Source organism: Budorcas taxicolor, chromosome 3 (assembly GCF_023091745.1).
Source record: "Budorcas taxicolor isolate Tak-1 chromosome 3, Takin1.1, whole genome shotgun sequence".
NCBI lineage: Eukaryota > Metazoa > Chordata > Mammalia > Artiodactyla > Bovidae > Budorcas > Budorcas taxicolor.
Window position 1 is genome coordinate 42,794,619 of NC_068912.1, and position 9,900 is coordinate 42,804,518.

The window sequence follows — 9,900 nt, forward strand, 5'->3', positions numbered from 1 at the left end:
ATTACATATAAATACAGTTTTCAAAATAGGCTTAAACAATTTATTAATAAGATTTAGCAGTAGGCTTGATGACTACCATAATTTTTTTAAAGTAGTGAGTATAAATGATATTTTAAGAAATTTGTGACAACTGTAATATGATATGAAAATATATTTTTGACAGTCACAGGAACTGCTAATCTTTTGTAGTTTTTGCCTACATTCATAGTTGATGAAAATGCTAAATTTCAGGCTAGTAAAAGTAAAGTCATAATTTTTTTCTCCTTTTTAAATACATAGGCCCCTTAAATTCTATTCATAAACCACCTGAGGGGGTCTATGGACCCGAGGTTAAAACCTCTGGACAGGGCTTCCCTGGTGGCTCAGTGATAAAGAATCCACCTGCCAATGCAGGAGACATGGGTTCAATCCCTGATCCGGGAAGACCCCACATGCTGCGGAGAAACTAAGCCTGTGCGCCACAACTATTGAGCCTGTGCCGTGCCCAGCATAGACAAAACAAAATAAATAAATAAAATTATATTAAATAAGAATCTCTGGATGGAAGGGAAGTTTGGGTGATGGAAAATAGGGAATTATGAGGGAAGAGGAAGCAAAAGGAGTTTCCTTCTGCAGGTAGGTAGCCTTCTCTCTTTTCCTTCAGAAAGCTCACAGTATTCACTTCCTAGCCTCTCATTTGTTCTCTGCCCCGTTACAGTGAGGTTTGTACCCCCGTCCTTCCACAAAACCATCCTTCCCCAAGTCATGTCTGGTGTCGAGGCGGGACGCTGACCAGAGCGCACCTCGGTCCTTACTTCATTTGGTTTCTCTTTGGCTGTTGCAGTGTTGACTACTCTCTTTCCAAAGCTTCTCTTCTCCTTTGGCCTCTTTCTTTTCCTCATGTCTTTCTGGATCCTTTCCAGCCTCCCATCCTACTTCATCTCATGTCTATGCATGGGTCCCTGGAGTTCTAACTACCCTATACATCTGCTCTCCTTCTGCGTTCTTTCTCTGGATAGTCCTGCCAATCTAATCGACATCTTTAGCTGAAGGCTCTTTCCTGATCCTAGGTCCCTATGTTCAGCTATCCACAACTCTTCTTAAATATACTAGGGATCCCTCAGACTCAATATATCCCCCAATTAAATTTATTCTCTTCCCCTCTCTGCTTTTTCTCTTATGTTCCCCACTTGGGTGAATGACACTGCAATCCAAATCTCCCCAAATTAAAGCTCCCAAACAAAAATAACTGCCAAACTTTCCAGAGTAACTATCCTGAAGACTGCTCAAGTTTGTCCCTTTTTTTCCATTTTACTATGATTGCCTTAGACATTTAATAACTAGTAACAATTCATGTTTACACTTGGTACCCTGCCAAGTGTTTTGTATAAACTGTTTATTTAATCCTCATATCACCCCACCAGATAAAAATGATTATGCCTTAAATTACACATGAGGAAATAGAAGAAAAGGGAGAGAAGGAATTTCCCAAGTTTACAAGGTTTTTAAATGGCAAAGCCAGGGTCGGAACAGTGGTCTGTTGGATTCCAGAGCCATATGCCCAGCTGTTGCTCGTAGGGTCTCCGGGATTGCTCTAGTAAATTTTATTTACTATGGCACCACCTAAGTTCTCTCTCTCGGAGGCAAATCTTATTTGGCTGCCTAGGCTTTTCCATGTTCCCAAGACCCTCCCCCATGCAGCTCAATTCCTCAGCTAGGCTCCGAGAACTCACCCTGCTTATGTCTCTAGCCTCTTCTCTTGCAGCCACCTAGCTTCCATTCCACACCCAGATGCTTTTCTTCCCAGGGGCTTTTCTTCCTGAGCCCCACAAGACCAGTTTACTAAGGTAGTCATAATAATGTACCACAGACTGGGTGACTTGAACAATGGGAATACATTTTGTCACAGTTTCAGAGGCTGAAAGTCAGAGATCACAATGTCGGCAGCACTGTTTCTTTTGAAGTCTCTCTCCTTGACTTGCACATGGCCGTCTTCTCATTGTGTTCTCATATCACCTTCCCTCTGTGCTCATGCATCCCTGGTGTCTTTCTGAGTGTCCACGTTTTCTCTTCTTTCTTAGAAGGACATCAGTAAGATTGGATTAATGGCTCTACCTAATGGCCTCATTTTGACTTAATCACCCTGTTAAAGGTCCAGGGGGTATGGCATTACCAAATAAAATCCTGGAAGGACACTATTCAGTCCACAACACCCGCTCACATAGCTCATTTTGACTCATCCTTGTCAACTCATTCTTTCATGCCACCCTCTCTGGGAAGTCTTCTCTGGCTGCCTCAGGTCTGAGTTAAACGCTTCTGACATTAATTCTGTTATAATCCTTGAACTTCTTCCTGTTATATTCTGTATTGCAATTATTTTATTTCTCTGACACCCCCATTGAGCCAAGCTCCTTGAAGACAGGAACTCTGACTCATTTTTCATTTTTCTAGCCAAAGCCCAAAACCCAGTACCTGGATCATATGTGTATTTAATCAGTCAATTAGTTAACAATTTGATAGTTAATATTTTCCAAAAGCTTATTTTAGTCAGATACTTTTCAAGAAATTAAGGACACAGTGGTGAGCAAGACCAAAGAAAATTCCTCCTCTCATGGAGTTGACATTTAGCTAGCAGTCAATAAATAGGTGAAAATAAATGAACAGTATAATTCTGGTACTGCAAAAGAAAATGAAATGGAGTAATTTGGTAGAGAGAAGCTTTTGTTGTTGTTTAGTTGCTAAGTCATGTCCAACTTTTTACAACTCCCGTGGACTGTAGCCACCTCTGCTGACAAAGGTCTGTATAGTCAAAGCTACAGTTTTTCCAGTAGTCATGTATGGATTGTGAGAGTTGGACCGTAAAGAAAGCTGAGCACTGAAGAATTGATGCTTTTGAACTGTAGTGTTGGAGAAAACTCTTGAGAGTCCTTTGGACTGCAAGGAGATCAAACCAGTCAATCCTAAAGGAAACCAGTCCTAAATATTCATTAGAAGACTGATGCTGAAGCTGAAACTCCAATACTTTGGCCACGTGATGTGAAGAACTGACTCACTGGCAAAGACCCTGATGCTGGGAAAGATTGAAGGCAGGAGGAGAAGGGGATGACAGAGGATGAGATGGTTGGATGGCATCGCCGACTCGATGGACATGAGTTTGAGCAAGCTCTGGGAGTTGGTGATGGACAGGGAAGTCTGGCGTGCTACAGTTCATGGGGTTGCAAAGAGTTGAAAATGACTGAGCGACTGAACTGACTGACTGACTGCACTGTAACTCACCCAGCTCCTCTGTCCATGGAATTTCCCAGGCAAGAATACTGGAGTGGGTTGCCATTTCCTTCTCCAGGAGATCTTCCTGACCCAGGGATCAAACTTGCATCTCCTGCACTGCGGGTAGATCCTTTACCTCTGAGCCACCAGGGAAGCCCTAAAAGGCAGTGTTAGGGGACTTCTTTCATCGGGGGTCCAGGGAAAGCTGGAGAAGACATCTGAGACATTGCTTGAATGATGAGATGTAACCATGTATGATCTATAAGAAGAGAGTTTCAAGCACGAAACATCACAGGCAAAGACCTTGAGATGGGAATTAACTTGGCAAGTTTGAGGGACAGTAAGAAGTCCAGAGTGACTTTAGATCAGTGACTGATGGTGAGAGCAGAAGATGATGTCAGAAGCTCGAGCTGATTTCTAAGTACAGAGGAAGCCGCTGAACTGTGTTGAACCAGGGCTGGATATGATATGATTTGTGACCTTAATAACATTCCTCTGGCTGCTGTGTGCGGTGTATATTTTAGAAGGACGATGGTGGAGCTGGGAGTCTAGTGAAGAGAGTGCCGTCAATAATAGAACAATGGCCTCAGTTGGGAGTGATCTTGTACCCCCAAGCTCTCAAAGGGCATTTGGCAATGCTGGAGGGATTTTTGGTTTTCATAGCTGCAGGGCTGGAGTGCTACCGCAGTATAGTAGATAGAGGCCAAGAATGTTGCTAAACAGCCTCAAATGCACAGGACAGGCCCCAAGGCAAAGAATTATTTGCTCAAAATGTTAGTAGTGCTGAGACTGAAAAACTATGATTTAGAGAGAAATGACAGTGGTTTGACCCCAGTGGTACCAGTGGAGGTTGTAGGAAGTTCTTAGACTTAAGATATATTTGGAGGTAGCTGGTAAACTATACAGGACTTGTAGACAGATCAGATGTAGGCTCTTAGGTTTGGGGCCTGAGAAACGAGGTGGGTGTCAGTCATGTTTACTGAGAAGAGGAACACTGGGGGTTAGTCATTAGAGCATAGATGAAACATAAACCATGAGACTGGATGAACTCATTCAGGTAGATAATGTAGAGAAGGAAAGAGGCCTCAGACACTTCAGCACTGGAAATCCTCTTAGAGGAAGCGTAGCCAACGCAGGAGACAAGAATGAGGTCCTCAGAAGGCCAGAGAGGATGGGCTCCAAACTCAGGGAGGGTCACCCGAGAAGCAGGAACACTTCTTCCACTAAAAATGGGAGGAAGGTAAAGTTCATGAATGGCTTCTCAGATGTCTCAGTGATAAAGAATTGCCTGCCAACACAGGAAGCACAGGAGATGTGAGTCTAATCTCTGGGTCAGGAAGATCCCCTGGAAGAGGAAGTGGCAACCCACTCCAGTATTCTTGCCTGGGAAATCCCATGGACAGTGGAGTCTGGCTGGCTATAGTCCATGGGGTCACAAAGAGTCTGACATGACCTAATGACTAAGCATGCACAAAGTTCATGAATAGGTGTATAGGCAGGTGAGTGGATTTGGTAACAATAAGGAGGGTAGCTGTAATTGCATTTATTGCTTTTATTAGACTGAGCGACAAAGCATGTACATATTGTCTTATGAACTAAGGTCTGAATGTGAGTATCAGTTGAGTGTGAGTGTGAACGTGTGTGTAGCGGGGGGAGATATTTGAGATTTGAGAAGGGAGAATGTTATTTAATAGCAAAATTGGAGAGAAGGGAGAATGAAATAACCATGGAAATGAGATAGAATTCTCAGAGTTCTGAGCCATTTTAGCTTTGTGGTCAAAATTTAAAATAAGTCCAGTCAGTATAATTTCTGAATTAATAATTAATTAATAACTTGTATTGAATAAATAAAATGTCATAGTAACAATAATATCAACACCTACCATTTCTTGACCATTTGTAATGTAGCATGCTTCAATCTTTACAGAATACGCTTATTTAATACTCTCAAATAACCCCCATGAGATAGGCAACATTATACTGAAGTAACTTCTAAGGAAACTAGAGCTCAGAGATATTAAGTGATTTGTTCAAGCCTACACAGTAAATAAGAGAATCCAAAACTGTTTCCATCAAACCAGAGCTCATATCCTTCATTAGCATTTTATATCCTCCTTAGGCTGTTGTTGTTATTGCTGTTCAGTGGCTAAGTTGTGTGCAACTCTCTGTGACCCCATAGACTGTAGCCCGCCAGGCTCCTATGTTCATGAAATTTTCCAGGTAGGAATACTGGAATGCGTAGCCATTCCCTTTTCAAGGGGATCTTCCCAACCCAGGGATCAAACCCATGTCTCCTGCATTGCAGGCAGATTCTTTATCATCTGAGCCACCAGGGAAGCCCTCCTCAGGCTATGCTTAATGACAATCACTGCCCTGAGCAAAGCTTTGTCATTTCCCTACCTTTTAAAGGCCAAAAATGCTAATAACTTCAAGAGAAGGGGTGGGAATAAAGGGAAGTAGTGCTGAAAAAAATCACCAGTTTCCTTAAAAATGCATATAACTGATATTATGATATACTTTGTTGTGATGTGTCTTTCTCAAGATTCTTCTTGAGACTTAAGGTAAACCCAAGTGTCCTGTTTATCCGCATGGTTTCAGGAAGGCCTGTGGAGAAGGAACAAGACACCGGAGCGGGAACAACAGGCACAGGATGTGATTTGCCCTCAGTCTCCAACCTCCCACGGGACAGTCCTGAGTACCGAAGAGCCACTAAGATGACGTCTACCAAGGAACCATTCCGCCTTCCCCCATGCCTCCACCTTCAGCTGGAAGAAGATGTGAGGGTTGAGAAAGAGGTTATCTAAAACCTCAAGAGATTCTCTGAAGAGAATGGAGATTTTCCTTTGTAATTTGACTTCTACTGCACACCCAGCTCACCCCACATTCTTGACAATGATGTGGTTCACTTAGAGATTTAATGCAAAATATGACAGGTCCTTTCATTCAAAACCACAAAAGCAAAATGATGCATTGAGTTTCCCTCATTTTAAATCGCTGTCAGCCATACTGTTTATTTCCCTCCCTTCAGCAATTAAAATGTTTTAGCGCTCTTTTATTTTTAGGGCTCTTTTCTGCCAGAGGAGATAAGGATAGAAGTGGACAATTGCTAAATCTGATGAATTTCCATATAGCATTATTGATATAAATGTATATCCCATTAAAATTGGATTTATTCTCTCTGTTCCTGTCATATTTACCTAGCACTTGCCATTAACTATGCCAATGTGGCCCTATTAATAAAAAGTTGTTTCTAAAAGACCAACTTTTTTGATACCTTTGTTTAAATACTTACGAAAGATCAGTTAAAACTCAACATTTGTTTATTTATAGAGCTATTTATTATTTTTCTCTGAGCCTTGTTTCAACAATTTATTTATTTTGACTACATACTTTCTCACCTTGTCAGTCATGATGAAACATATTGGCTAAGATGGGGCACCCTACTTGACACTGGCAGAGTTAACATCTCTCACATGTGTATTAGGTTAAGCCCTGATGTAGCTGGTTCTTCCTCTCCAGGAAAAAATTTAAGCAATCTTTTAGCATTCCACAAATATTGATTATACACCTACTGCCTAGCACCCTGTTAGGTGCTTGAGATACAAAGAAAGGTAAGACCCAGTCATTGTTTTCAAGGAACAGAAAGAGACAAATACATCAAGTGTTACTGAGAGTATAATAGCTTCATCTGAAGGGCAGCGTGGGAGAAAAGAAAGAAACACACAACCTGCAGAATGCTCTGGCATTTCTATCCTAAGATGAAGCCATTGACCATCTTTCACTCTCCAGCTCCCTCATGGTTAAGAGAGCTCTGTGAAGTGAAGTGAAGTGAAAGTCGCTCAGTCGCGTCTGAATTTTTGTGACCCCATGGACTATACAGTCCATGGAATTCTCCAGGCCAGAATATCGGAGTGAGTAGCCAAGGATTGAACCCAGGTCTCCCACATTGCAGGCGGATTCTTTAGCAACAGAGCCACAAGGGAAGCCCAAGAGAGCTCTGGAGAGAGATTATCGGCTGCTACCACCCACAAGCAGAAGACTGGGCTTAGGAGTCAGATAGACCTTGTTCAAATACATATCCATCCATCACTTAAGAAGATGTGAATCTGGCAACTTTTTCAACCTCATTGAGCCCAAATTTCTTTATCCACAATGTCAGGCTTATTGTAAGGTATGCAATGTTGTGAAGTGCCTAAGGGGTAAAGGTTTGCAGCCAGGCTGCCCTGATTGAGCCAGGGGACCTCGGGCAATTAATTGAATCTCTCAGATTTACAAGGAAATGATTATCCTAATCTTTTGCAAACCCTTTGTTGCTTTTATTTGTAAAATGGGGACAATAATGCCATGTATCTCTTTGGTTTGGGGGTGGATTAAATGATTAAAGTGCATAGAATAGTGCATAGTACATTGTAACTGGTCAATAAATGTTAACTATCATTATTATTAGATCTGCCTTACAAAGCAGTTGAAAATTAAATGAAACAGTGTGTCACAATAGCTAGCACAGTTCCTAACCCTAATACTCCCTTACTAAATTCAACGGATGAAACTAAGTGAACTAAATGTGGCTTTCTCACTTTTCTTTCCTCAAGTCTCTGACCATGACTTCAACAGAGGGAGCTTTTAAAAAGTTAAATCAGTCCTATCACAGTTCTCGCAGTTCTCCAGGGGTTTCCTGGCTCACTCAAAATAAAAGGCAAAGTCCTTAGCTGCTGCTGCTGCTAAGTCACTTCAGTCGTGTCCGACTCTGTGCGGCCCCATAGACGGCAGCCCACCAGGCTCCCCCGTCCCTGAGATTCTCCAGGCAAGAACACTGGAGTGGGTTGCCATCTCCTTCTCCAATGCATGAAAGTGAAAAGTGAACGTGAAGTTGCTCAGTTGTGTCCAACTCTTAGCGACCCCATGGACTACGGCCTACCAGGCTTCTCCGTCCATGGGATTTCCAGGCAAGAGTACTAGAGTGGGGTGCCATTGCCATCTCCAAAGTCCTTAGAGCAACCTGCAAATCCAAAAACAACCTGGTCCTACCCTGCCTCCCTGACCTCCCAGCCTCCCCCTCCAGGCCTCACTCACGCTGCCTTAGCCACAGGGGATCTGGGTTGTTCTTTGTACATGCCAAGCAGATTCTTGTCTCCCACCCTGGCTGTTTCCTCTCCCTGAAAGGCCCTTCTTCCCTCAGAAACTGGCACAGCTGGCATCCTCTCATTCCTCAGGTTGTCTCCCGAGTGAGGCTATCCTTTACCCTGCTATTCCCTCGCGTGTGTGCATGCTCAGTCACTTCTGTCGAGTCTGACTCTCCACAACCCTGTGGACTGTAGCCTGCCAGGCTGCTCTGTCTGTGGAATTCTCCAGGCAAGAACACTGGAGTGGGTTGCCATTTCCTTCTCTAGGGGATCTTCGGGACCCAGGGATGGAAACTTTCTTTGTCTCTTATGTCTGCTGCCCTGGCAGGCAGGTTCTTTACCACTAACGCCGCCTGGTAAGACTTCTCAGCTTTGTATTTCTGCTTAGGACACTGTTATCTGCTGTGCCATATATCTTACCTGTCTATTTATCTAGTTCTGTCTTCCTTCACTAGAAGGTAAAGTATTCTTAACGTTGATATAAAAAGTCTAAATTTGCTAGACATATTTGTTCAAATACTTATCAGTGCTTATTTACAAAAACTGACTACAATCTGGGTCTTGTGGCTAAGCTTCACAAATTTCAAATTGTTCTCATACAAAGCATGTTCTCTAAACATAACTTAAAATAAAAAATAAACAATGAAAGACATGCAAAAAAATTTCATATGCTTGGAAAGAAGAAGTTGTATATTACAAACATTTATAACTAAAAATATTAAAATTTTTACATATTAAAATATGAGCAAACCAGCAAAAGTAGTTTTTAGAAAAAAATATGTAGCCTTAAATGTTTATATTAGCAAAGAATAAATGAGCTGTACTTGCAAGCTTAGAAAAAAATATTAAAGGAGGAATAAAAGTTAAAAACAAATTAATGGTTTAGAAAATAGAAAATATAATAGGATTTACAAAGTCTTTTGGTTCTTTGAAAAGACTGCTAAAATGCATAAACTGCTAGCAAGGTTGATAAAGAACATTAAAGATGGTGCAAATAAACAATGTTATCAATGGAAAAATAAAATTATTTCATGTTCAGGAAAATTTATAAAACATAATTTTGATTAATTTTATGCCAATAAGTTTGGAAATTTAGAGAAAAATATACAAACTTTAGAAGTAGTTCAACAGCCTATTAAGAACACTGACAAAGAAATTGAACATTTTCCCGTAAAGGAAACATCGAATCTCAGATAGTTTTATTGATGCATTCTACAAAATTTGCAAAGAAAAGTTTATTCTAATCTTTTGAAATCTCTTTCAGAAAATAGAAAAAAGAGGGAATATCCCTTACCATACTCTGTGGGTTTAATATAATCATGATGGCAACCAGACAAGGATTGTATAAGAAAAAAAATTGCAGGCCAACTTTACTTATGAGTATAAATTTAAGAATTCTAAATGAATATTAGATACATCATGATCAAGTTGGATGATCTCAAGAATTCAAGACTGATAAACTTTAGAAAATTCTAGAATGCTATTCATCAGAAGGATAGATTAAAGGAGGTATAACCTATGCATTTTTTTC